Raw genomic sequence first — 27,965 nt, forward strand, 5'->3', positions numbered from 1 at the left:
GGGGTGCAGGTGGGAGGAGAGGCAGGTTTCCAGGAGCGAAAGGGGGAAGCCATAAGGAAAACCCAAGGCATGAGTCATTGGGACTCCATTGGGAACTTGTCAGACTGTGGACAAGGACTGAGCCACGAGTGATGTCATCATGGGAATGGACAGCAGATGAGATTCGATCAAGTTTATTACGGTACAAAAGAATCTTCCTCTGTGGCCTGCCAACCTTCTAGGCATGGCTGTTGGGAGAGGGTGGAAAATTGCTTTATTGATGTCATTATTATTTAAAACAAAAAATTAAAAGTAGGCGAATCTTCTTTTCAGCAGGCCTGGTGTTCAGAATTTGAATCTCTGAAGAATGGGGGGAATTATTCTCTTTCCAAAAATGAGGCACTCACATAACAATGTCTTTAGTGGGTTTAAGTGAGATTTGAGGTGTTAGGCTGTTTAGAGCTGAGAGTTTAGAGCTGTATAGAGAAGAGAGTTCACCTGCACAGGTGTGGCGAGTGTGTTCTGTTCTTGGCTTGTTCTGCATCTGCACCCGGCTTCAGGAGGGCAGTCCCCAGGGCGGCGGCCTCTACCAGCATGGTGCTGTGATGAGCCTCACACCACTAACCTCTCCCCCAGTGAATGAGACCACATTTGTTGCTTTTCAAGAGGGTAGGAGAGGACCGTGCTGACTGTTGACTGCCCCACAGGGAGCCCACCCATGTTTTGCCCACCCCCAAAGGCCACTTGGATAACAGGACTGTAATTTAGATGGTTATTGTATAGAGCCTGAGCCAGGATGGGCACAGATGGTAGCTCTGGGCTGTGCTTCTGTGGGGGCACAGTGTGCCTGTTTCTCATCTGAGGTGTTTCTAGTAAAAGATCAATATCCTACTAAAAGGCATCTTTCTGCTGGAAGACTCTCCCCTAATGACTCAGTGGATTTTATTATTATTTATGAGAAAATAGCAGTAACAGCCTCTGAGTCTAGATTTTACACCTGGCATCTGTGGTATTAGGTATACCATTCCTACCTGCTCATGGTCAGCATGGTGATGTATTGGTGAGCCTAGCATTGATTAGGAGTATGTCTCCTTACGTAGGGACTGGATTTGCTATCTTCCTCTTACCCAGGTACAACCTGTGCTATGAATACCAGTCACACGGGGTCATTTGCTGTGACTGAATATGGAGTGTGGGTCATAAAATATGCCTGGGTGATGTTTCCTGACATGTGAACCTGAAAGGGATCACAAAGGAGACCAGATAGGAGATGTGGGTGACTTTGCATAGCTTGTGACTACGGAAGGGTTCTTTTCTGTTTTTTTCATGACCCATCTACTCGGTAGAATCTCTTGGAAAACCCCTGTGTCTGCGGTGTGGAGGAATTGCTTGCTGTGGACAGGAGCGTCCCAATTATTGTGTTCAGCTTGAGTGGAGAGGGGAAGCACCTCAAATGAGGGTGGGAGCCGAGGGCTCTTAACAAGAGTCAGTAGAACTAGAAGCTCCTGGCACTGCAGTCAGAGGTAGTGTGAGCACTGGAGAGGAGTCCGTGGACCCTGAAATGGGCAGTGTGCTAGAAACTGGCTGCCCAGGCAGGTGGGCAGTGTGTCCGTGTGTGCTCTGAGCTGATGAGGGGAGCCTGTGATGCAGCGATGCATGAAGTAGGATGCAGTCTGGCTCATGGGACGAAACCCCACCTAGAGCAGTCCAAAGATCAAGGAGAGACTTTCTGGTTAAACATGGTGATTTGGCCACATCCATTTACCTCTCTCCACTTCCTAGTCATCCCCTCCCCCATGGCATTAAGGAAATTGACTTAGCCCAACTCCACAAGGACAATGAAAGCAGGAGAAGAGCTGACAGCAGGTGAGAAATATCAACAAAACTGTGGAGGCCAGAAAAGTGTGGATGGATGGTTACTCGTTTAGCAGAGAAGAGCTGAGGTCGCTTGCTTTGAAGGTGGAGGAAAGGGGCCATGAGCCGAGAATCTGGGCATCCTCGAGAAGCTGGAAAAGGCAAGGAAACGAATTCTCTTCTCCCTCAGAGTCTTCAAAAGGAGTACAACCCTGCCAACACCCTGATTTCAGCCCAGTGAGGCCCATTTTAGAATTCTGACCTCTAGAACTAGAAGATGATAAATTTGTGTTGCTTTAAGATGCTTAGTTTGTGGTAATTTGTTACAGAAGCAATGGAAACTAATGCAATATGGCATCCAGGAAATAAGGGGTCTAATGTAAGAAGTCCCACGTGACAGCCTGCAGAAGGCGCAGGTCCAGACTGGAGTTGGAGGACGGGGACCTCTGGATGGGATGCCTCCTGGGGAAAAAAACAAAACAAAAAACAAAAGGAACCGAAAGATGCCCGATAGAGTGAACTGTTTGGAAGAGATTTCAGCAGTTCTGGCAGTCAGTTTGCGTGTGAATAAGTGTTAGGTACATATGAAGCCATTTTTAACACTGGAGAAAATAAGTTAGACAAGAAAGGAAATATCGTGTGGCTCATCCATGAGCAATAGCTGCACAGGCACAATACTGTGAACACTGACAATTGGTTTAACCAAAAATGGTGTTATCACTTTATTGAAAGGATACAGAAAACAGAAATGTGGGTTTAGAGGAGGTGGGTTAGGGGCATAAGAGAGATAATACCTCATCTTCCACTATGGGCAATAATAGATAATACCTGAAATAGAAAATCTAGAAAAAGTAGTATATAGCATGTGCTATGAACTGAACTGTGTTCCCCCACGCGCTAGCCTCCAGTGCGGCTGTATGTGAAGTAAGGAAGTAGTTAAGATTAAGTGAGGTCACGTGTAGAGCCCTGATCTGATAGGATTAACATCCTTATAAGAAGAGACACTGGAGAGCTCACTCTGTCTTCACCATGTGAGGAAATGAGCGGGTGGTTGTCTGCAAGCCAGGAAGCAGGCTCTTGCTAGAAACCAAATTAGCTGGCACCTTGACCTTGGACTTCCCAGCCTCTAGGACTGTGAGAAATAAATTTGTGTTGTTTAAGCCACTCAATGTATGGTATTTTGTTACGGCAACTCTAGCTAACTAATACAGCATGTTATTTAGAAATACGGCAGTAAAGAACATAAGAAATAGCTAAAATAATTGAGAGTGGTTATCTCTGGAAATTGGGACTCAGTGTGGGGATGGCTGGAGCAGGGACTGCTAATTTTTATGATTGGGCTTTTATTACTTTTGAGTTTTCAAGCCTTGTATATAGCTTGATTTTTTAAAGTTAATCAGTTAAAGAGCACTAAAGGGCACTTATTGGCTTAGGTAAATGAAGAGTTCAGAAGCAGGGTGATCATCAGGAGGAGGCCTCCAGCTCCATTTTGCTGCAGTTCAGTGCAGCCCTCTGAACTCTTTTATAGTAACAGAGTGGCTGCAGCAGCTCCCGGCCTTGCATATGCCTACACTCCAATAATAGAGCTTCTCCCACAGAGGTCCCAAGCAAACATCTCCTTGCTATCTTCTTAAGTGATAGAATTTGTTCTAAACACCATGATCAGGGAGCTGAGCTGAGCTGGTCAGCTTAAGCCAACCATGACCTACCCCGGAAACGCATCGGCTATGCGGGTGCAGATAGTAATCAGGGAGGAAATTGGGATCCTCTTACCAAGAGGAAGGGGGAAAGTGGTGGGTGGCTCAAAATAGCAAATGTTTACTACAAATGTATTTCTCTGGAGAGTATTTTCCTTCTTCTTGTGAGTTGTTGGTGCCTGCTAATACTATTGACTGATTGGTTGGTTGGTTTGATGGCATTTAAGTTAAATGTTAACTTATGTCTATGAGATCCATGAGATAGAAAAGACTGGATATAGAGAAAATGACTTTGATAAGGGCATCTCATGTCATATAAGAGGTTTAAGAGCCCGAAGAAGAAAGTGGAGATGAGTCCACAGCGCCATCTTCTTAGGGGAAGTGGGCACAACTGTAACTCAACTGAACATGATCAAAATTTCAGCCTCAGAAGATGGTGTGATTGAGGGAGACTCCTAGACGTTCCCCTGACTCCAAATCTCTCCCTAGCCAGCCTACTCCAGATGTCTGACATGACATCATTAGAAACTCTTCTCTGTGGAAGAATTTCCCATCACCTCTGGGAGAGTGGTACATTTGGCTATTGCTTGTCACTAAAGCTGTGACATTACTTTGCCAAATCCTTCCTAGACAGCTGCACTGGGAGGAAGCCGTGGGTATAGGAAGGGAAGAGGGGGAAAACTTCTGGAGGGATAAGGCCCCCTCAGCTCAGGGTGGAGGTGGGAGGAAGCAGAACAAGGTGAGAACCAAGGTGGGGACAATGCAGCATCAGGTCCTTAGTTCCTGGAGAATGAACCTTCACATGGGTCCTGATAAGGAGAACACCAGGCCCGCTCTACGCTGTAGTTAACCATCTTGCCAAGCTCTCTCCGTTCTCTCTGACTGATGCCCGCAGCTGGAAGAACACTTGGGTCAGGAAGGTAGCTGTCCAAAACATCCACCACGGCTGCTCCCTCCAGCTGAGCTGAATGCTTTTCTAAAGGCAGCTGGCTTAGTTCCCAAACCTGTTTATGCCAGTGGAACTTGCTATTGTAATTATGCAATTGAATTAAGTATTATACAAACCAATTAAATGCAATTGCAAAAAAAAGGAAAAAAGTTGTTTCAATAAAAACTAAGTTGAAGCTTAGAAAAAAAACAAAAAAGACTAATCATTTTTTTTTTTAAATGCTGTTGAGTTAGATGTAGGTGAAATGACTATGAAAGGTTAGAGAAATGTCCAAAAAAAGCAAAGGAAACTTTTGCACTCAGATTATTTTACAAATATATTTAATTTCTCATTCCACTTAAATAAAACTGTGATTGGAGATTGCAGGCAATGTCATATGAGTGTGATTTAAGCAAGGGAGACAACAGGAACAAATCTATCCAGGAGATGCAAAGTTAAAGAAAAGGCCTTAGGTTTACATCCAAGATGTGGTGAATGCATGTACAAGTGTACATTCGATGTTAAAATGTTTCACTTAGCTGACCAATCATCTCAGCTAAGATGATTTCTACCGTGTCATGTTTGCATGGGCTTCAGCCCCTGGAAACTTGCTCCCACTCCTCTGACTCAGAGGCTGGTATGTGAGGCGAGAGTACATTTTTGGGCCACAGATGCTTAGTTGGCTGGGTTCCCCAGACTTGGAAGAATTGGGAGTAGCCAACTGGAAGCAGGAAAAAAGTTGGAGATGCCTTCAGCCTGGCCAGTCCCTCTGCTCCTTCCCAGATGTTTCCCTGCGGGCCTGAGCAAGAAGCTGCTATCAGGCCTCCACTCTCTCTGTTCTCCCCCCAGACCATTGCAGTGGGTGCATGGTGATTCCACAGCTGCTTAAGACTTAAGGTCAGAAACAACTGGCATTTAGGGTTCTTCATCTGCCCTCAGAGTTACATCTCCTCCTCCTCTTTGCACACAGCCTCTGTTCCAGCCAGACAAAGTAACCCACTGATTATGCTGGATCCACTCTTACCTCTGCATCTTTGCTCAGTCTCCCCTTTTTAGACTGCCTTTTGCCCCTACTCTCCATATCCTCCCCATCCTTCAAGCCTCCACTTACTGTCTACTGCCTCCAGAAAGCCCTCCCTGATTACCCGCTAGGCTTACTGCATTTACCACCATCCTGTACTTAGTCTTGATGGCCTTGTTATCATTCCAAGATATGGGGAGATTTTACGTGGTGAGTGGAAGTTCTCACCCAGGTTCATTGGCCAAATCATGCTTCTCCTACCTATGAAAATGGAGTCTTTCTCAGGCCCCTTTCTGGATTTTATTTCAGACATGCCCACCCAACAGTCACTATCCTGCAGGATTGCACAAATCTCACCATTGCCCCTGCAAAGACATAGAAATTCAGGAGTATTTGCCCTGGAGGTGACTTATAAGCTGATGTAGGAGAACTAATGAACTCCCAGAGGGCTAAACATACCTTCTAGAGTCCTGGGTCCCTAGTACTACAGGGGAAATTGCAGGAGTCCATTCAACTTGGTTCTTTCCAGCAATTTTAAATCAGAGACTTCCTGTAAGCAAGGCACTGGGGTGAATGGGGCGGGGGCAGACAGGAGGGTCCAAAGGCAAATGACATGTGGTGGCACATGCCCTCCAGAGCTGATGACCTGGTGGGGGAGATGGCCACACGTGTGAAGAACTCAGACACATGAGATGCAAAATGCTGAGAGAAATAGAGTATCCGGGCAGACTTCTTGTAGGAGGTGGGATCTGAGGTGAGGAACCTTAGGGGTGGGTAGAGACAGACTGAAGAGTTCTTATATTTTGCACGGATATATGTAGTGCTTCCATGAGGCATTTGATGGGCTTGGTGGCCTCTCTCGGGGCCATTTCTGACACCTCCTCCTGAGATGGAAAGCTGACTGGTTGAGGCGGGCATCTTTTTCCCAAGTCATACACTGAAAATTCCAGAAAAGAACTCTAACTGGCTTTTCCCAAGCCTCAGTGGTTGAGTGACACTTCTGGGTGACACACCCTGCTGGGCCTAGAATAGCCACTTTATGCCTTCTGTTCCTAGGTAACTATTAATACTGTACCCTTTCACTCTCAAAAGTGTCCCCGTAGGGACAATACCATGTATGGCTTCCTTACTAAGGCTCCGTGGTGGGAAGGTATAGTCTAGGGCCGGGAAGAGAAGGGGCAGCAGCTGGAGGGGACAACTTTGGAGAAGCCTTCTTCTGGAGAGGTCGCCCGTTCCTTTTCCAGACACCCATTATACCATCCACACGACCTGCGTATTACTGTCATTGTATGTCACTGTCAGATTAGCCGCCATTGTGATGTAAACAAAATAGAGGTGAAATTAATCCCTTTCCCAGGGCATCAACTTTTCCTTCTACCTGAGATGGGGCTGGAAATGCCTTTACTCTGAAAGAAAGAAGGGCTGATGTTAAGTATTCCTGCTACAGTGGATACCAGATGGAGATAGAACTTTCAGGAAAGCAGGTTTAGATGAGTTGGGGCGGGGGGGTGGGGGTGGGGTTGAGTAATAAGACTCAGGGCATCAGGAAATAAAGCAAGGGACAAAACCCACCAAGGCAGGAGAAGGCTCCTGTGGTCACTGGAGGCAGAGCAGGCCTGCCTCCCTGTTTTGCTGTCTGAAGCTCCAAATGCTGTAATACTTGCTGGATAGCAGCCCCTACAAGGACTGACAAGCCTTGCTCCCACCGCCCTCCGGTTTGTCCTCCCAACGCTCACCCACAGACGACCTTGAAATGCCAGCCCCGCTCAGCAGCAGACTCAGGCAGGCAAGGCTGAGGGTACCTCTGGGGCACAGGCCACAGCGGTGCCTCCTTCAACACCATCAGCCAATGAAATCAGGCATAGAGAACCATCTCGTCGATAAACCATGAGACACCCCACCTCCCCTCACCCTGCGGGGGAGGCATTCTACTGCCACTGAGGTACTGTCTCCACGTGCCCAGCAGACATGACGACTTCCTCATGCTTTATTTCTTTTCTGTATGTTATAGAAAGAAACCTTTCCCCTTTTCCAAATGGGAACTGTTGGTCAATATTATAATACTGAATATTCTTTGTCTTTCTCCTCTGCCCACCCATATTCTGACTGAGAATTAACCATCCTCACTTCATCAGCCAGAATGTAGCGGGCACCCTCCCCCTTCCCACCCCCTAGCAGCCTAGGCAAGGGGCTTCTGGGAACCTGGGCTCTGAGCAACCATCGCCCTCTCTCTCTCGGCTGCTCCAGGCCAACTCTCATTCAGTTTTGCCCAGCCCCAGGAACACTCCACTGAGGCCAGAAAAAATAAAATGTGCGTGACTGAGCAGCCACGTCTAGGCTAGGCAGCCCGACCAAGGAGATCAGGCTTTTGTTCCTCGGACAGGCTCTTCTCTCCTCCCTCTCTCTCAGGTCCAGGCCCCAACTGTTGGCTTTGGCTCCTGGCTCAGCCCTCCCTCCCTCTCAGGACTATTTTAAGATTCTAGGCCAAGGTCACAGAAATTGGAAATTCTAAGGGGCCATCACCCCCCAAAGCAATGACTGAAGGAGGATTTGGTTACCTTAGAAGACTGTTCCCCAGTGACACACACTCACACACTTCCTCCACCCCTACCCCCTCCTTTCTGCATCAGACCAAACCAAACTGGCCTGGTACCCTGCTGGGCTAGGTGGGATGGACCTAAGGTCACTCTACTGACACTTCCTGGGTTTCCCCCAGGTGCCTCCACGTTGGCCTCCTGGGCCCAGGACCTTTACTCTGCTTTTGTCTCCATGCTGTCCCCACAGGCTGCTTGGCAATGACTGCACACATGTGCCACCCCCTCTCACCCTTCCTAGCCAGAGCAGAGGGGTGTCCATCCTACTGGCTGGGGGCTCAGGGCTCAGCAGGCTAGCGTGTGACAGGTGTGCCCCATCAGAAGTACTTTCTCACGGCTGAGGACAGTGGCCTCATGACCAAATACCAGGTCCCCCCGAGGTGTGTCACTTCCACCTGCCCTCCGCTGTTCATTCTGTTCAGCAAATACCTTGCTGAGGGGTTAGCAAAGCTTGCAGTCAGGTTCCTTCCTTTAATGGGGAGAGCAGGAGGCATACAAAGAGTCACTATTTAATTCAGTAAATGTTTATCAAGCACCTACTGTATCTGGACTGGGAGTGGACTGGAACAGGAAAAGGCTGGGCGTAGTCTGGCTTGCAGGCGGGAGGCGGGGTCTCTTTTTGATCTTTCTGGAAGGCGGGGAGGGTAAGCCTGGCACTAGGCATGTGCCAGGGAGGACAAATTAAGTCTGAGTCATAGCCCAGTAGCCCAGTAGCCAGAGCCGTCGTGTTTGCTGGGATGCTCGGCCCTGTTTTTGTCACCGGCTGGGGGTCCTGCTGGTCTCCCACTTGGCTTTCCCATACTGTCTCTAACATTTGGGCTGGACATGGTTGTATTTCAAGTTAGGAGGATCATGCCAGTCCCCTACTCTTCCTACAAGTCCCCAGCATTGGGCCAGGACGCCCAATGGGGGCTCAGTGATGACCTGTGTGCTGATTTTCCTGAGTGTTGTGTTTTGGAGTGATCGATTTGTTTTTAAATTAATAGAATTTCATTTTTTAGGAGCAGTTTTAGGTTTATAGAAAAAAAAAAAAAGAGCATTAAGTACAGAGACTTCTTATATACCCCCTTTCCTCCCCGCTCCCCGCAAGTTTCCCCCTATTTATTAATATCTTGCATTAGTGTGGTACATTTGTTACAATTGAAGAACTAATATTAATACATCATAATCACCCCAAAGTCCATAGTTTACATTAGAGTTCACTCTTGGTGTTGTACAGTCTATAGGTTTTGACAAATGTCTAATGACATATATCCACCATTACGGTATCATAAAGAATAGTTTCATGGCCCTAAAATTCCTCTGTGCTGCACCTAGTCATCAGTCCTGTCTTCCCCCTGGGAACCGCGGATCTTTTCCTGTCTCTATAGCTTTGCCTTTTCCAGAATGCCATATAGTTGGAATCGTAAGGTATAGGCTTTTCAGACTGGCTTTTTCACTTATAATATACATTTAAGTTCCCTCTACATCTTTCTGTGATTGACAGCTTATTTCATTTTAGTGTTGAATAATATTCCATTGTCTGGATGTGCCACAGTTTATTCATCCATTCACCTACTGAAGGACATCTTGGTTGCTTCCAGTTTTTAGCAATGATGAATAACGCTGCTAAAAAAACATCCATATGCAAATTTTCGTGTGGACACAAGTGTCCAGTTCCTTTGGATAAATACCTAAGAATGAGGCTGCCAGATCCTATGGTACGAGTACATTTAGCTTTGTAAGGAAATGCCTACTGCCTTCCAAAGTGGCTCTGCCATTTTACATTTTATTTTAATATCAGAGAAAAAATCTAAATGCAACCCACCCAACACAGCGTCTGTAGGACCCTGGGAAGAGCAGCCACTGCCTCCCTGTCACCATAAACCCTGGACTGACCAACCTGATTCCCATCCCCCCAACTCCACCCCTGCCCTCAGTGACAGCTCATTATATCAGGCCTCTTCTTGTCAGGTGCTGGCACTGGGGACTTTGCAGTGATCACAGCACTCAGTGCCCCCCGCCTCATGGAGCCGACCTCCTAGGGGAAAGCTGGTTTTGATAACCTCACCTGAAAACACACAGCTGGCAGGCCTCGTGCCAAGTGTTTTCCTCCATTTTCTCACTTACTCCTTTCTTCCACCTTGTGAGGTAGGAGGTAGGTACCATTATGCTGCCTATTTGCTGGTGCAGGTTTGAAGTGGAGAGAGGTTAAGTCACTTGCCTAAAGACACACAGCTGGTCAATGGCAGGGCCAGTCTGTCTCTAAACCACAAAGCGCTATGGCCTCCTTTGAGCTGTGGGGCCATGCAGCAGAGACTACCGCCTCGCCGTCCCCTGAGAGCGGCTCTCATGGCTTTACCCCTCCCTGTGAGGCTCACCGCAGGCTCACCACTTGAGGTCGGGGGACAGAGCCAGTCATTTCACTGGTTGGCGGGGGGCAAGGCATCAAGGAGCCCCATTCCAGCTACTCATGCCTGCTGAGGGGCTCAAAGTAAGCAGGACACAGCCTACGTGCCCTCCCACCATCGTAGGGCAGATGTACACAAGCTCTGGGCTGGGAGTTTTGGGACCCAGGTTCTGGTTCTGGTCTTGTCTTTGGCGTGACTTTGAGCAAGCCATTTTCTCTGAGTTTGGGTGCCCTGGCTGTAAAGTGAGGGAACTATAGGGCTCTTCTAAGCATGGACATTTTATTTTTCCAAAAAGCCAAGAGACTGAGAAGAACAATACTAATTTTGTGTTGCACGCTGATTTTAAGTGCTGCAGCAGTTCCTAAAAGGAAAAGATTAGGCAGATTAAAAAATATATGTATTTTATGAATTTGTATCAAGTCTTGAGGTGGCCTCTTTACAAAGACTGCTGATGAAAGGAGGGTCTTTAATGAAGGGCCCTGAGGGCCAAGGACTTGACTTGGTTTGAGCACTGCTAGCACCTGCTCGCTGGATGACTCTGAGAAAGCCACTCAGCTTCTCTGTGCCCCCACCTTCTAGACTATAAACCTTCCTAGAGAGAATTCGCAGGCAGGAAGCATACCTTTTCATGTCTTCATCTCCAGCAGGTAGTGAAGACCCTGGGATACAGCAGGTGCTCAAGTCGATGGGTGGAATCTATCCTAGCTGCCCTATGAGTATGTGGAAAAATATAGATGGTTCCTGACTTATGACAGTTTGACTTAGGATTTTCAACTTTGCAATGGTTTGAAAGCAATATGTGTTCCGTAGAAACCATACTTCAAATTTTGAATTTTGGTCATTTCCTGGACTAGCAATTTGTAGTCCTTGTAATGCTGGGCAGTGGCAGCGAGCCGCAGCTCCCAGTCAGCCACATGATCACAAGGTAAACAACCCAACCAACCCTTGACAGTGTCGATATTTTCAACTTACAATAGGTTTATTGGGAACTAACCCTATCATGAGTCCAGGAGCATCTGTACATTTTTCATCATAAAGCTTCGCACAAATATTAGTTAATATTAAACTAATAGTAATGCTAATGTTAACATTACTATTTAGTTGTTAGTCATACAGTTTTGATTCACACCTAGACTTCTTATTGCTACTGAAAGCCAGGAGTGATCCAGAGGTGGGGGTCACACATCTGCAGACAGATGAGGGCTTCCCACTTCCCAGGGTCCCCTCTACACTCGGGGCAGAGAGAGGAGGAGGTTAGAGAAAGGGAGGGATACTGGACTGCACAATCTGGTCAAGGGCCAGCTGTTTCTCCCCACGGCAGCAGGCTGGAGCCGGAGCCCGCGGCTCCTTGAAGACTGCTTCCTTCTCAGAAGAACCATGGGCATCTACCCACTGAGGTCTGGCCCTTGACTGACAGTACTGGCTGGTCACTGGCTGGGGAGATGGAGCCTAGATGATCTTTTTGGCCCATTTCCAGCCATTCCTGGAGATTTGAGAAAACAAGTTATTAGAATGGAATGTTCCTTAATGATCTAATGAGAGCAAGGCAGCCAGATTGTCGTGTTTGAGAACCCTCATGTCAGGGTCTGGGGAGGCACCTGAAATCCTTAAGCCTCTTTTTCTGACTGAAGGGGCAAGAATTCGTACCTTACCTCTCCAGAGGTGAAGGGGGCCCAATACCTGGTAGGATGGGTGGGGGTGGGGGAGAAACTGTTAGCTTGGAAAGTTGCTAACCTCACATTCTCACCACAAATCATTATTTTTGTTTCAGTTGGAAGGGACCTTAGCGACCACTCCCTTCTTTTGCACAGAAGACTGACTGAGGCTTAGAGAGAAGGAAAGAGGCTTATCAAGAGCTCCTGTCAGGCTCCTCCTGTCTTGCGAGCCTGGATTTCCAACCCCACCCTTTTATTTTTTACTTGTAACACTATACTTTAGGGCATAAGGCACATTCCAAGAGAAAAATCAGGACACTGAAAAAAATAATTCATGCTATTTATTCACTCTCGGAGAAGCTGTTAGCTCTAATGACCTTTCTAAATTAATAAAATCTGTAAATGCTCAATCGTTTGTTGCACACACTGAGTTACACCTCTAAATGACTGGAGGGAATGCACGCTGCCTGGAATACTTAGCTGCAGGGCTCCACAGCCAGCAGACTCGCTGTGTACCGTCCTCCTTCTGAGAACCTTGAGGGAACAGCCCACCATGTGCTCAGCCCTGTGGTCAACAAAAAATGTAGTGACGATCCCTGTCCAGAGACCTTGCCAGGGATTTCTTGGGAGAGACGACGCTTTCAGACATGAACAGAAGATAGTACCTAACATAAGATAGCAAATGCTTTGTTGTGGGCTACAGTGTTCAGAGACAGCAGAAGTGGGAGGCGGCCGGAAGGCCTGGTGGAGGCGGCGGACCTTGATGGGGTCCACTGAAAAGAGTAGGATTTGGTCAGGAAAGGGCTTTCTAGGCAGGAAGCACAGGCTAAGCAGAAGGTAAGAATGATAGTGTCATTGGAGGCCATGTGCCTAGTGGAGGAGGCAGGCAGGGGACCTGATGAATGAGACCGTTTGGTTGGAAAGCGGTCACATTCCAGAGGGTGATGGAGGGGATGGGCATGAGGGAATCCTGTTTCTCAGTCCTCAGATACCTCCAACTGAAGCTACACTACATAAACTCCATGCTTACAAGCCACGAGTTTCCCTGGCCCAGGCTCACGCTGTCTAGTTTGTTCCTGCGTCTCGTCTTCTGGGCTCGTGAATGGCACAGGCTGCTTTGACTTCCAAGATGAAAATGGACAAAAGTCTTGTAGAGAATTGCTGTGTATGTTGTGCTGTTATTTCAGGGGCATTTAAAAAATTGCGGTAAAATATATATTACATAAAATTTACCATGTTAACTATTTTAAGTGTACAGTTTAGGGGCATTAAGTACATACACATTATTGTACAGTCATCGCCACCATCCATCTCTAGAACTTTCTCACCTCCCCAGACTGAAACTCTGTACCTATTAAACACTAGCCCCCTGTTCCCTATCCCTGCCAGCTCCTGGTAACCTCTGTTCTACTTTCTGTCTCTTTGAATTTGACTACTTAGGAACTTTATATAAGTGGAACCATACAGTATTTGCCTTCTTGTGCCTGGCTTATATCACTTAGCATAATGTCCTCAAGGTTCCTCCATGTTGTAGCATGTGTCAGAATTTCCTTCCTTTTTGAGGCTGACTAACATTCCATCGTATGCATATACTACGTTTAGTTTATCCATTCATCCCTCGATGGACCCTTGGGCTGCTTGTATCTCTTGCTTATTATGAATAATGCTGCTATGAACATGGGTGTGCAAATATCTATTTAAGTCCCTTGCAGGAGGATTTTGAGCTTTAAAAAAAAAAAAGGTGCTTCAGGATTCCAAATTATCAGAGCTGATCAGCTGGCCCTCACTGCTGTCACTCCACAAGGAGCAGATTGCCAGCTGGCCGTCTCCTACGTGTTAAGGCTCTTCTGCCTGGAGCAGAGCTCTTTATTACCTTCTGCCAGGGACACGGATTGAAGGCTGGACTCTGGCACGCATGACCTTTCCCCACACCACGCTAAGCTGCTTCAGTCTGCGTGTTAGCCAGGGTCAAGGCCTCTTCGCCTTCACTTCTTATCTTGAAACACATCAGTCATGTTGAATTGGTCCCTCACTCAGGTAGCAAGTGCTTTGTGCTCTTACTTAGTAAGCTCTTTCTCCCACCTTCGAAAATGTATTTAGCCATGGTTGTAGAAGCCGAAGGAAATGACTCACGCACTCTTCTCCCTCCTTGTCCTGTATTCGCTGCCTCCCCTGCTCCCCCCAAAAAAGAAGAACTAAAGGACATCCTGTCTTGAAACATCACTACCTCTGGGCATTAATTGCTTCTACAGATCCCAAACTCACTTAAAACACATTAAAGTGGTGACACACTCAGGCAGAAAGGCAGGAGAATTCACAGCTCAGGTTGGCATTGTCATTAACTCAAGTCTTTCGTGTCAACTCCCTCCTGCACTGAACGTCCTGCCTGGCCTTACAGTCAACCTCCGCAATGCATTCTCTGGCCTTTGTTGGTTTGTGTCAGCTCTTGAACATTATTTAAATGTAGTTTGGGGCCCATGCATGCAATTACCATTGTGTTATTATTCAGAACCAGATTGTTAAGATTCAGGCAGCTGTACAAGGAGATGCCCTGTGCTGTGAGGTCCAATTTAGGAGGGCCTTCCGAGTTGGCGCGCTGGGTTGCTAGGCAACCCCATGCTACAGAAGAGGAGGCCTCACTCCAGAGTGGGAAGAAGCCCAACGCCTTCAGGGAATTGGAGGCAGTGGTCAATCTGAGACTGGCATGGCGCCGGCGAAGGGGAGGGAGGCGGTGTGGACTAAGCCCACTGCCAGGAGGGGTGGGAGCCAGGGGCGCCCACCCAACTAGCACACGGTATTCCTGGGAGGGGAGAGTGCTGCTGGGAGTGAGGATGCAGAGAAGGTGCAGAAGCCCGAGGTTGGCCAGTAAACTGCCGAAGGATGCCCAGAGCAAATGCTAATATACTTCTTCGTCCCTTTCTTCTCATTGCAGAAAATGAGCAGGTTTGCAGAGAAACTGCTCGCCTGAAATTTAAGACGAAGGCGTCGTTGCTTGTGAGTATGAATTTTGCTCTTTTAGGTCTGTGGTTTGACAACGTTCCTGGGGAGCGGGCAGGTTTCCTTGTTTGGGGAAGGACGTGTGACCTTGATGGAATTGGCTTTTGGTTCTTCTTCTGGAAGGTGCCTCTGGCTGGGTGGGGCTGGACCGAGGAGTGTCAGGCTTCAAATTGAAGGCTCATGGTTTGAACCCCAGCTCTGCCCTCTAAGTGGGGAGTGCTCCCACTGGCTCCCGAGAGTCCTCCCTTATGGTCGATTGGTGTGCAGGGAGAGCCGACTTCTATGGGGGTAAGGGAGATGTTTGTTTTTTCAGTCTGGAGCTACAAACTGTGTGTACAATTCTACGTTTTCTGCTGGGTTGACCCTATTTAGAACAGTGAATTCTCATATAGGCCATTTAACAGCATGTTAAACTAAGGGCAATCATACAACCTAATCCATTCCTTGATCGGAGAATATTATTCATCATTAAGTGCCTGGCACTATCTGGAGGCTCTGAGAAATACAAAAGAAGCAGCAGGCCTAGGCTCTGTTAAGGAGGAGCTCTCAGCCTAGTGTGGGAAGAGAAGACATCTGCACACGAGACCGTTAAAGAACTTAACGAACTTAATGAACGGGTAGATAGTCGTGCTCTGGCTCTCATGGCACAGGTAGAAATGCTGGTGACAGGGAGCAGTTGGAGAAGACTTCTTGGGGAGAGACTTGAACTGGGCTGGTGGAGGAGGAAAGAACAGGGCAGAGGCTCCAGGATGGGAACACCCAACAGCCTGCATGGTGGATGTCATAGACATGGGTCTGACGGAGAGGGAAGAAAACACTGGTGATGTGGGGCATGGCCAGGTGGTAAAGGCTCGAAATGGCTTCACGAATGGTCCATGTGCAAAGAATCATGATGGAATAAAGTATTCCTCATCTATGTAAATAAAATTCAGTTTCTGCCAGTTTGTCTGTGACTCATCATGTGAAAATGACCACATGGATTTTTCAGCAAATTCAAGTTCGTATTTGATATCAATATATACACTGGATAGATTGCAGGAAATTCACATTGGGGATTCTCCCTATATCTCAGGCAGACAGACAGACAGGCAAACAGACAGATAGACAGACAGACAGACAGACAGACAGACAGACAGCCAAACCCAGACACACACACACACACACACACACACACACACACACACACACACACACACACACACACAGAGCCCAGACAGCTGCCTCTGAGGGCTACCAGAGACCCATGAAATCAATGATAGGGACAAACCCTGACCTCCAGGTGGACAGTCACCAGGATAGTGCTCCCAGTAACCACTTGCTTGTCCCTGGAGCTGCTTCTCCTACAGGGATCTCTAAGCACTATGCCCAGGGTAAGGGGTAGCTGGAATTTATTTATTTAACAAAGGTTATTTAATTATTTGTTCCAAGCAAGCAAGGGAAGCTAGCTGGTTCTAAATCTGATGAACGACAACCAATATTTACATAACATTATCAGTTTGCAGTTCACTTGACAACATTGCCTCATATGAGCTTCACAGAGGCTCCATCAGGTATTGTCATTTTGCAGATGAGGAAGCTGAGGCTCAGAATTAGTTAAACATTTTGTTCACGTTCGCTCAGCCAATAAGTGGTAGAGCTGACGTTCACACTGACTTTCTAAGGCCCTGGATATCTGGATATCATTATGGAACACGCCTTCTGGGTCTGCCCTGCCTCCTGCTCATTCATCCTGGGGAAGAAGATGTGCTCCCACAGGGGTCTGGTTGGGGTACTCTGTTCTGGATGGTCAGTGTTTTGCTATGCTGGCGTTTATGGATGTATCGTGTCAACCTGATGGTCTTTGGCCAGGCAAGAAGGTGGTTATGGTTCTGCCCTCAAAGAGGAAGGCTCAAGTGTGCTTCTACCACCAGGGACAACCCTCTAGAGAGATACAGGAGGGATCCATTTGGAGCCACTGGTGACTGTTGTAGGTTGGGTTTCCTAGAAGCAGAGCTTGAGACAAGGATTCTGATGCACTGGATGTATCAAGGGAGAGCTTTTAGGGAAAACTTGTGAGGGAGAGAGAGGAAAGCAGGATAGGGAAGGAGTGGCTGAGTGAAGATGGGCCAGGGCAAGTTTCTCCTTGGTTTGATTCATGTGAAATGCATTGCAGTGATGTCTGGCTTGGCAGCAAGGGGCAAGTCTCATGCACCCCCTCATTGGTCATGGGCACCCAGAATGGTACTGCTAGTGCAACCTCCAGGGCATCACCTTGACCAAGAATAGAGGATCGGAGAACGCCACAGGTAAAAGCAGCTGGGGATTGGGTGGCCCCAGCAGGTAAAGGGGATCTGAGTGGGGCATCACTTGCACTTACCACTGTGCATGTGAGCCTCCTTGTTTTGAAGATAGCCAATTTTTAGCACACTTGACCCTACAGTAATTTCCATTCTAGTAAGTTTGCATTTTAAGAGTATAGATATTAAAATAGAAATCAATAGTGTCAAAGTCTGTTTTCACCGAAACAACTATGTGCTTTTTTTTTCCCACTATAATTTTGTTCTTAATAGATAATATAGTCCCATGGCTCTAAATTCAAAAGTACTAAAAGGTATATTGTGAAAAGTCTCTTTTCCACCTCTGTCCCTAAACAACCAGGCTCCTCTCCCAGTAACAACCAATATTACCAGGGTTTGGGGTTACTTTCCAATAATCGTCTATGCATACCAATAATAGTGTGGTTTAAATTTCAAAGGTTTGGTGAGTCTGGTGCCGTATAGTAAAATACCACCCTCTCGGTCCCCAAAAGTTAGCAGTTGGGGCTATTCCAAAGAGATCGAGCTGAAATGTGACTTTTCTTTGGAGAGAGAGAGCAATTCTCCAAGCCACCTCTCAGTGGAATGTTCAAAATGCATAAAAACTTTACAGACATGTCCAAATTCCTTAGAATTCCTGTATAAACAATTGATATAAAACTTGCAAATTATTATTATTTCTTCATTAAAGCAAATCACATAAAAGAATTTGAGAGGCTCTATTACAGCCTTGAAATTTTCAAATATTTACAATAATTTAAAATTTCACTAAATTCACTCTTTAATTCAAATGATTGCAGTCTCACTGCATTAATCACCTACTGTCATTTGCATATTGTTCGATGACTTACCAAAATGTGTATTGTTCCCAAAGTGTGTTTAGACCTATTGCAGTATCAGCACCTTGTAAATGTTCACTGTGGTTTCCTTTTTTGAAGTGACTGTGCTATAATTTGGAAGTGTTTTCTCATCACAGGAGCGGGTCACTGATGGAACAGGTTTTTTTGTTAGTAAGCTCCCTGTTGGAGGAGACGTTGAAAGAGTGGCTGGGTCATCTGTCAGCAGTTACACAGGAAATCTACCCTACGTGACATGCACGTTTAGAAGACTTTTAAGGCCCTGTCATAGCTAACAGTCTAGTCTGTGCAGTTTCGTTATCATCATTGCCTTTATAAGCCATTTACCTCACTTGAAATCCAGGCTATCAGGCTCACCTTGTGTGCTTATCTTCCTAATTTTGGTTTCACAAGTTTTGTCTACTGCCTATAAATGTCCACGTGGAATTTACTTTTAATCTCATAGTCCTGGCATGTATGTTTTTCTCTTGCCAAACGAGCTTCCTCCTTCCAGTCCTCCTTCAGGTTGCTGTCTCTCAGATTGCAAGAAAATTCTCCTACTTGGGCATGACCCGTTCACCCAAGACAGATGTGGTGGCACCCCCACAAGGCAATGAAAAAAAATCTCATTTCCGTCCAAGAAATAGAATCATTATCTTGATTGAAATAATATCTTTCTTCAACCTGCAACCAGATAAAGCATCAAATCGGTGAAGTTTCCTTATCACTGCACAGAGTCTGCAGGACACAGAATAATGGCCTGTCAGCTGCCTCTGGTGGGGCAGGTTCTGTAAGGCATGGCCCACAGTTCTTGGCCTGATTTGCATTACACAATGTCTGCTGCACTGTAAAAGAATTCCATTGATGACAAATATTATTATTTTAAAAGGGGAAAATAGTGTAGAGCCTAGAACAGTGTAAACAACAAATGCAACTACTATTATTTTGATGATTGTTTTTAATCAGACAACATCTAACATATACGGGCAATTGCAGGAATGACTAAAAGCTGTAGATAGATTATATATATATATATATATAAATAAGATTATATATATAATTATTTTAAATAAGATTATATATATAATCTTATTTATATATATATATATACTTTCAGGATGTGAGTGTTCTGGAACTCTGTGCCCCTAGGGCTGAGCTTCCCAGGACTGCAGAGTAAGGAGGTGACTGGGCTTGAGAAAGTGGACCAGGTTCTGGTTTTGAGTGGAAAACAGGACAGCCAGAGGCCAGCAAACAGGAGACAGAAAGAGCTGTGAGCAGGGAGGCAGCCCAGACCCACCATTGCTATTATGTAGCTTTGGGCTTTCGGGGCTCAGCCTCCTCATTGTTCAGAGAGGTTTACTTGAGGGTGTCAGGAGAAGGAGGTGAGGCGCTGTTTGTGCAAAGTGCAGGATACCGGCTGTACCCTCTAAACTCCCTGTCCCCTGTGCACCAGTGACGGGAAGCTCGGCTGCATTCCGGGGATTTTTGAGCACTTACTCTGTGACAGGCATGTTCTAACATTTTACATGTATTAATTCACTTAATCCTCACAACGATCCTACGCATTACAAACTCGTATTATCTGCCTTTCACAAGTGAGAAGGAAGAGAGAGGTTAAGTAACTTGCCCGAGGTCGCACAGCCAGAAAGTAATGGAGCTAGAATTTGAAGCCAAGCTGTTTGACTGGAGCTCTTGAAAACTTAAAATAGACTGTAGCGAGACTAAATAATGTAGTTCAAACATGTTGGGCTTTCACCAGACCTTAAACGGTAATCCTGAAATCAGAAGTAATAATAAAAATAAAATAACAGCAGCGACGACAACAACAACATCTTCGTAATGTTCTAAGAAGCCTAGAGGCGGTTCCTGGGGTAGAGGTGGGAGGTTCAATGACATTCTAGCCAGGGTTTCTGATCTTGGGTACCTAGAGGTCCTCTCTTCCCATATCGTCCTGCAGAGCTACCCCAGCTGGATGCACACTGTGGAGCACCATGGTATGTAGGGCTTGCCCCGTTTACTTGGCCCCTATCTGGCCCATCCCCAATCTTCTTGCAGAATCCTTCGGGGGCCCTTGGGACTATGCTGTCTGCAAAAACTCCCCCAGAGCAGGAAACCATCCCCGCACACCTTGCCCCACGCCTGCTTCACTCCTCTCTTTCCCCAGGAACGACATAAGTGAAATGAAAGCCCAGATTTTCAAAATCTTGTTTTCAAGAGGAATTCTGGCCTTTAAGAGAGCGCACCGTATTACCATGGTAATCACCAGCTGAATGGAGTGATTTTATAATACATTTCCATCAGAAATATGAACAGGTGTGCAGGGAAATCAACATTTATTAACAAGATAGGTATTGGGACATTAATAAGGATTTTAGGATTATGCAAGGAAATAAAAGGAAGAAGAGAAATACCTTTGCTTGTAGTCAAGGTCCTTCCAGCCTTACCTCTGACCACTTCCTGCCCCACCTCCCTCCCACCCTGAGCTTTTCATTCACAGTCCTCCATGCCCACCCCTCTCCTCTCTCCTTTCCAGTGCTTAATCATCTGTCAAATCCCAGCTTCTCCAGGACGCCCTCTTTTTTCCACTCGGCCCCCAGGAATCTCTGCCTCCCTTGACACCCTGAAGTCCTTATACTGGACCTTGTGTCCCTCACTCCCCAGCTAGCTGGAAAGCCCCCTGAGAGACAGCTGGGTGCTCTGATCCCACTCATGGTTCTCAAGGACAGTGAACCTCCACTGAGCTAAGAACCTCACTGTCTTCCTCAGGGCCCAATTAAAAATGCCACCATGACACCTCTGGGTGACTCTGGAGCTCAGAGTACTGAAAGCCAGAATTGTTTGTTCCTGTTCCAGAAACAGAATTCATTTGCATTGCAGTATTCCTTCCAGAGGTGAAGGCATTAGTGGGGATCCAAGAAAACATGCAAAGCAGTTTTGATTTCTAAGCCTCAGAGTCTTGAGTCATCACCCGCTTCGCCCGCTTCTAAATCAGTGCTGGCTCTCCATATGGGAAACCACACTCCTGGGACCAGAAGGGGCCTTCTCACTCAGCTCAAGGCCACCCTGGGCTCTTTGGTGGTGGGTCGGGGTTCTAGTGCAGGGGCCAAGGAAGAGGCAGCCTTGCCTGCTGGGCCCTGACACAATGGGCCACTGCTTTGTCCTGGGCCTGCAAATGTCTCACACACAGCAAATCAGGGTTTCTCTGTCACTGTGTGAATGGGAGACCAGAGGGACTTGTCAGAGGCCTCTCATGAAAGGCCTTCCTCTTCACTTTCAAGTAGGACAATGCATCAGAGAAGTTGCCAGGCACGCTCTGAGGATACAACAGGCATTAGCTAATATTTTGATTTTAATAGAATGAATAATAGCCCAAGTGTCTCTTGGAACTAATTTTGAAGAATGTGTTCTGCCACATGTTCCTCTTGTTGAATCGGCTCCTAAAGAGTTGATAACAAAAGGTTTAAGCCAAAAAAAAAAAAGGCATTCCTGCACCAACTTTTCTCTCTTTTAATTCCCTTCTTGTAATGCTTCTCAGTTAACAGTAACTTAAAAAAACAGTAACTCGAAAAATATGAAAAGATGAAATAAAGTTGGAATAGGAAGCATTGAACCCAAGAAGGAAGCTGGAAGTGGCAGCCCTGGCTTTTGTTCTGCAGCGTGAATGGCTTTGTGGTGGGTCCCCTCACTGAGCCTGGTTATACGGGGCCTTACTGGGCAGACAAATATCAAAGCTATTTATGGGGGAGGCTGCTGCCTCCCTCCACAGGTGTCTGTATGAGGCAGGGTCCTGGCGGGAAACAGATGGCATGCTCGAAGTGGGTGATTCGAACAGAGTTGAGTCCAAAGGCCAGTGCAAGGTGTAGGGCACCTGTAGGACCCAGTACAATATCCCTCAACACTGGGAGCTAAACTTAGCTTGAAGGGGCGTTAAAGGGGGGCGGTGTTGCTGAAAGAGGAGACAGTGAGGATGCCGTGGAGGAAGCTGTGACCTGAGGAACCCCTGAAGACAGGAGTCCCAAGGAAACCCCCTGGGGACCCCATTGCTGAGCCAACAGGAAGGAGGGCAGAGGGCAAGGAGCCCACTGCTGTGTACAGGGGTCGACCTCCTGGGCACCAAACTGAGCAGAAAGGGTGGCAAGTGGGCTGGAGGAACAAATGGAGACAGTGGTATGTGCCTCTTCCCCAAATGACAGACCTACAGTCCAGGGGCAGAACGGGAGGCCCAGCGTTCTCATCTGGCAGACCTGGTATAAGGGCCCATTTCAGGGCCTCCAGGAGAGTCCCCAGCCCAAAGAAACATTCCTCCTCTGCAGCCTGTTCTCCAGAGATGACAATTCTTTTTACCAGAGCAAAGACGTCACAAAGGGTTCCCCTGAGACAGGAGAGATGGGACCATAGTGAATTCATACTGAAATGCCACACCTGTTCCCTCACCAGGAGAAGCTGAAGGCGAGGGCTGAAGCAGCTCTAGCAAGGTGCCAAGGGAGCCTAGGAGTAGGCCTTGAAGGAAGGAACAAGCCGAAGGGAAAGGACTTTGTAGGTGAGGAAAAGTGGGTCAAGACTGAGAGCATAGGGGCCCTGAGTTCAGCCCCTCAGAGGCTGGTTCCGGCTCAGTTTGCTCGTCCTGGGCTCACAGTCCTGTTGGAGGCCACCTCTTGGAACTCCAGGTAGCTCTCAGCTCTGCACCCTCACCCTACAGGGGTTTAAGTTGATGAAAAACAATGCCATGAGGTGACAGGCCACATTGATCCAGCCCTTTCTATGGCTTGACCTGAGCTTTGCATTTGCCAGCATAATGTTTTCATTGTCCAATAACCTATGTAGTAGGTATCAAGAGAATCAGCAGAATATATTCATACTGTAAGCAGCATACGCTTACTATTGTATGCAGTAAAATGTATTTGTGCAATACCTGTATAGACTGGTGAATTCCTGTTTTTCCAAGAGTTTGACTAATGGGAGCCCCTACATGCTGTTATTGTTCAAGAACACATTGGACCCCAATGGCTTGATTTCAGAACTGACCCCTGACCTGGCACCCAAGGATTCCGTAGACGATGAGAGTCTGCACCTGCAGAGTAGGGAATGTCATTCCCATGTGGGCATCATATACATTTAAAATCATTTTATTTGGGAATAACTTCAAAATACAGAAAAATTGCAGAAATAAAAATGCTGCAAAGAATATCCTTACATCATACTCATCCGTTAAATTTTTACCCCATTTTCTTTACCATTTGTGCTGTCCATCATTTACACACACATGCGTTCCGTCTGAACGATTTGAGCACGTTACCCCTAAGTACTTCAGTATGTTTCCTAAGGCATGGCTTACCCTCTGTACGGTTTATCAGTAAGCGTAACGTAAACTCACGCTTCGATCTGGCTTGCCCGTCTACCATTTGTATTTCAGCTTCATCGGTTAACCTCACAGCGTTCTTTATAGCACACCCTGCTCCAGTAGTGGATTCTGTCTAGGGTTGGGTGTTGCATTTAGTTGTTACTCCCTCTGGTTTCTTTTACTCTGGAACATTTTCAAAGTTTTTCTTTGTCTTTTATGACTTTGACGTTTTTGAAGAGTACAATGTCCTCTTATTTCTAATAAACTATTCCTCGTTTTGGGGTTTTTCTGAGGTTTCCTTGTCATTAGATCCAAGGTATATGTTCTTGGCCAGAAACCTACGTAGGCGATCTTGGGTTCTTCTCATGCAAGCCCATCTGGAGGCCCTCACTGCATTGGTCTTCATTGGTGACGTTAATTTTGATTTCCCATTCAAGGTATTGTCTGATTTCCCCACTATATGATAATTGTCTTTTTTCTGCCTTGTAACTAGTAAGTGGTCTACTAGGAGACACTTTAGAATTTTGCAAGTACTCTGCTCTTTGTTGATTTCCCCCTGGATGTAGTATCCATTGATGACTGTGGCCTGATCCAATAGTTAATGTGATGGTTGCAAAATGACACTTTTCTATCTCCAGCACTGCCCCTGTGTTTACTAATCAGCCCTTGGCATTCTACTGTAGCAGCAGAATATATTCATACTGTAAGCAGCATACGCTTACTATTGTATGCAGTAAAATGTATTTGTGTAATACCTGTATAGACTGGTGAATTCCTGTTTTTCCAAGAGTTTCTTATTTCTCACTATACTCAATTATTTTGGTGCTTAAATTGCCCCAGATTTGACTAATGGGAGCCCCTACATGCTGTTATTTTGATAGACCACCATCCCTGTATTGGGGCACTTTCTTACTTTCTGGCATAATGAGAGGTTTCAGAGTCATTGTGTACCTGCCTCACACTGGCCCTGCAAGCAGCCATTTCTCTGAGGGGCCTGCTTCATTTGAGTGGAGACTAGTACTGGAGACCAAGCTCTGGGTTCTGGGGGTGCTCATTGCTGAGTGTCTTTATTTCTTGGCCCTTTCAGGTGACAGAACTAGGAACTACATGCATGTATATACACATATACATACAACATATACATGCATATTTATGTGTACACGAACATGCATATACACTTCCATATTCATATGTTAAAAATCATGAGTCTGCACCAATACCTCTAATTTAAATCTACCTCCACAGGGCACTTCTGGTCTTCTCCCATTCCATATTGTCTCTGTTCTTCTTCCACAGTGAAAACCCGGGCTCCCCAAACCATCAATATATTCGCTCATTTGCTCCATATTACATTTAAAATAGTGTCAGAATTGCTTTACTTATGCCACTGCAATCAACGAACCTTCTTCTCCTCATCCCCAACCTACCCTACTGTGTTCCTAAATAACTTGGATTAGTCCTCCCTCCCTCCTTCCCTCCTCTCTTCCTTCCCTCCCCCCTCACTCCCTCCATCTCTCCCTTCCTTCTTTCCTTCCTTCCTTCCAGCCTTCATTTCTTCCTTTCTTCTTTTCTTGCCTTTCAGTATGGTTATAGTATTTATTTGAAATACAGTTAGGTTCACCTTTTTTAGTTTGCTTTTGGTTTTAGGAACTTTTTTCCCTTCCCATTCTTATCGATTTAATTTAATTTTTTAATAGGTAGAATATTAACATGCTTTCAGAAGTCAAAACGACGCACATACATAATACCTTAAGATGAATACCTCTCCCAGATTTTATGCCTATCACCCTTTGTAGGTATTTCATCCAACTGCTCTGTGCTTTCATATACAGCTATTGTTTTTGTAGAAGGTAAGCATCGCTTTGTGTATGAATTTTCCTTCTTTACCTAAAAGATTGTATGTTATCCATGTTTTTTTTTTTTTTTTTGCATTTTGATTTATACATTTATTAGCTTCTGGAGGACACTCCATACCAGTTCATAGGATCTTCCTCATTCTTTTTCATAACTGCACAGTACTCCCTGTACGTGCATGCCATAGTTTATCCAACCGCCCTTCTCTGTAAGTCCATTTAGGTGGTTTCCCATATTTTACAATGACGAATAATGCCGCAATGCTGGTACATGTGTCTCATATGCTTGCAAGTGTATCTCCAGGGTAAGTTGCTAGGAATGGGATGAAGAATGAATGGGAATGTAGTTTGGTTAGGTGTTGCCAGGTCCCCTCCATGGGGTGTGCCAGTCCCGTCCTGACCTCTTTCCTCACAACTTTGCCGGTGGAAGGTACTGTCAGGTTTTGGAATTTTGCCAATCTCATGGGTATGAAATGTCATCTCAGGATAGTTTTAATTTGCATTTCTCTTATTAGGAGTGAAGCTGCACCTTTTTTCATATGTTTAAAGATAATTTTTATATTCCTTGAGTGAGTTGTCCATTCTTTGTCCCATTTTTCTATTGCCCACTTTCTTTGTCCCTCAGTTCTTAAGAGTTGTTTAATATACTAGTGATATTAACCCTTTATTGATGCTACATGTGGCAAATATTTTGTCCCAGTTTATCATTTACCTTTCACTACTTATAGTGTTTGCCCTAAAAATTTTTTGCATAGTCAAATTTATCAGTCTTTCATATTGTTGCTGCTGGATTCTCAGTTAGAAAGCTTTTTCTTACACCCAGGTTGTAGAAGAATTCGCCCATATAGAAACATCATTTTAATGGTAATATTTCACTGAAAAGATAAACTATCATTTTTATATAGATTCTAAAAGACGAATTGGAGTTACAGGGCAGAAGAGGCAGAGGGCAGAAAAGTGCAGATGGGGAGCAGTTTCCAAGCTTGGAGGTGTGAAAACCCTGAACCCTACTGTTTTCGGGATTGAGACAGAGGACATATTGTCTCTGCTCCACAGAGGTGGACACTCATGCAAGGAATCAAATCTGGCCCCTGTGACACAGTCCAGTGACAGGACCTACCAGGAAGGGCTGTGGGACCTTCAGAGGAGGGACAGGTCTTTTGAGCTAGGCAGAGGGACATTGGGACAGAGCTGTGGCTAGGATGGGGCAAATGAAGCACTTAGGGCAAACTTAAGGAGGCATCATTCTCAGAGTCATGCAAGTGCAGGGCTGGCACTTGGGAGCGAAGGCCTTAAATTCTGTACCCTGGGTGCCTCACTCGCCTCCCCCTGGTCCTGACTCTTCTTTTGGGAGAAGCAGGAATAGAGCGGGGGCTCGAGGAAAGGAGGAAGTTAAATGGATGGGGTGATGAGGCAGTATCGTCGGCCCAGGACTGAGCGTGGTGGGAAAAGCAAGTTCTGTCCATCCGGGGACTGGCCAAGTTGGGCAGTGGCATGGCGTTGGAAAGGTGGGATGGGGAGGGGTCCGGATTTCATCCTGGAGGTGGAGGAAAACCACCACGGGACTTTAAGAAATTCTGTCCAATTTGGGGGCATGGGGATGATAACGGCATCTTCCCAGAGCTGATGTCAAGATTAAATATAAATAATCATTGTGAACATTTTCATTTGGCATAAGGCCTGGCATGGAGTGGAAGCTCAATAAACATTAGTTTCCTGTACTTTGAGAGGATTTCTGATTTTCCTAATCAGGTTGCAGATCTAATGCCCTTGACACAGTGGGACTGTTCAAAGCATGATGTAGGAGTAGAAAATATTAATAAACAAAACTGGAAGTAAACTAACTGTTCACTCACCTTGGGAAGAGAAAGAAGGCATTGTTGAGGGGCTGTAGGAAAGTCGCAGCTGGAACCAGCTTCAAGGCATCCATAAGTGGAAACTGAGGCCCAGGCAGGACTTCTCGGCACTTTCATGGCTCACAGCGAGTTAATGTTTGTGCTCCTACTAGTCCTCTCAAGAGGGATAGGACACTCACTCCCACCCAGCACCCGGGCTCCCCTCCGCCAGCCCTAGAAAGCAGGAGCGCCTGAGTGCATCTGCCAGGGGACTCCTGACAGCCTCGCTGGGTGTTTTCTCCCTGAACTGTGCTGACCTGGAAGGAGGAAAAGCGAAATACTAGAAAGAGGAGAGACAGAACAGGGAGAGCAGCAAACCTCACTGGCCTCTCCACCCCAAGGCCGCATCCCTGAGGGAGGGGCCGCCAAACGACTCCAGGCCTGTCATTTCCCTCCTCTTCCCAGCATCAGCAGTGGGCCCAGTGAAGGCCATTTCCTGTGACCCTGCGTGTTACATCAGTCAAATGTGTAAGGAAAATAATAAGTCTGCAGCCATGTGGCTGGCGCTCGTCCTTCAGAGCTCCCTTATCTGCCTCTCCCCCGGCCTCCGCTGACTGAGGCCGTGAGGTCGGCTGACTGTCCCCAGGAGAAAGGCCATGCAGATGCCCGCTCCCTACTCCCACCCGTCACA

At 46.4% G+C, this 27,965-nt stretch overlaps 1 protein-coding gene and 1 long non-coding RNA gene across 4 annotated transcripts in view; one reads left to right on the forward strand and one right to left on the reverse strand.

The window, feature by feature from the left end:
- ZBTB7C (zinc finger and BTB domain containing 7C) overlaps window positions 1–27,965 on the forward strand; it is a 320,272-nt gene that overhangs the window by 169,657 nt on the left and 122,650 nt on the right. For all 3 annotated transcript variants that reach the window (XM_039842083.1, XM_039842091.1, XM_039842074.1), the window contains one exon: window positions 15,051–15,112. The gene's annotated coding sequence lies outside the window, so the exon portion shown is untranslated. The remainder of the gene's footprint in view (window positions 1–15,050; window positions 15,113–27,965) is intronic.
- On the reverse strand, window positions 27–27,935 carry LOC120585759 (uncharacterized). Its single transcript, XR_005648504.1, has 3 exons — window positions 27,296–27,935; window positions 11,086–11,173; window positions 27–2,295 (listed from the first exon to the last, which is right to left on the reverse strand). It is a non-coding gene; the product is annotated as an uncharacterized LOC120585759 (long non-coding RNA).

This window comes from Pteropus medius, unplaced genomic scaffold (genome assembly GCF_902729225.1).
Source record: "Pteropus medius unplaced genomic scaffold, Ma_sr-lr_union100, whole genome shotgun sequence".
Classification (NCBI taxonomy): Eukaryota; Metazoa; Chordata; class Mammalia; order Chiroptera; family Pteropodidae; genus Pteropus; species Pteropus medius.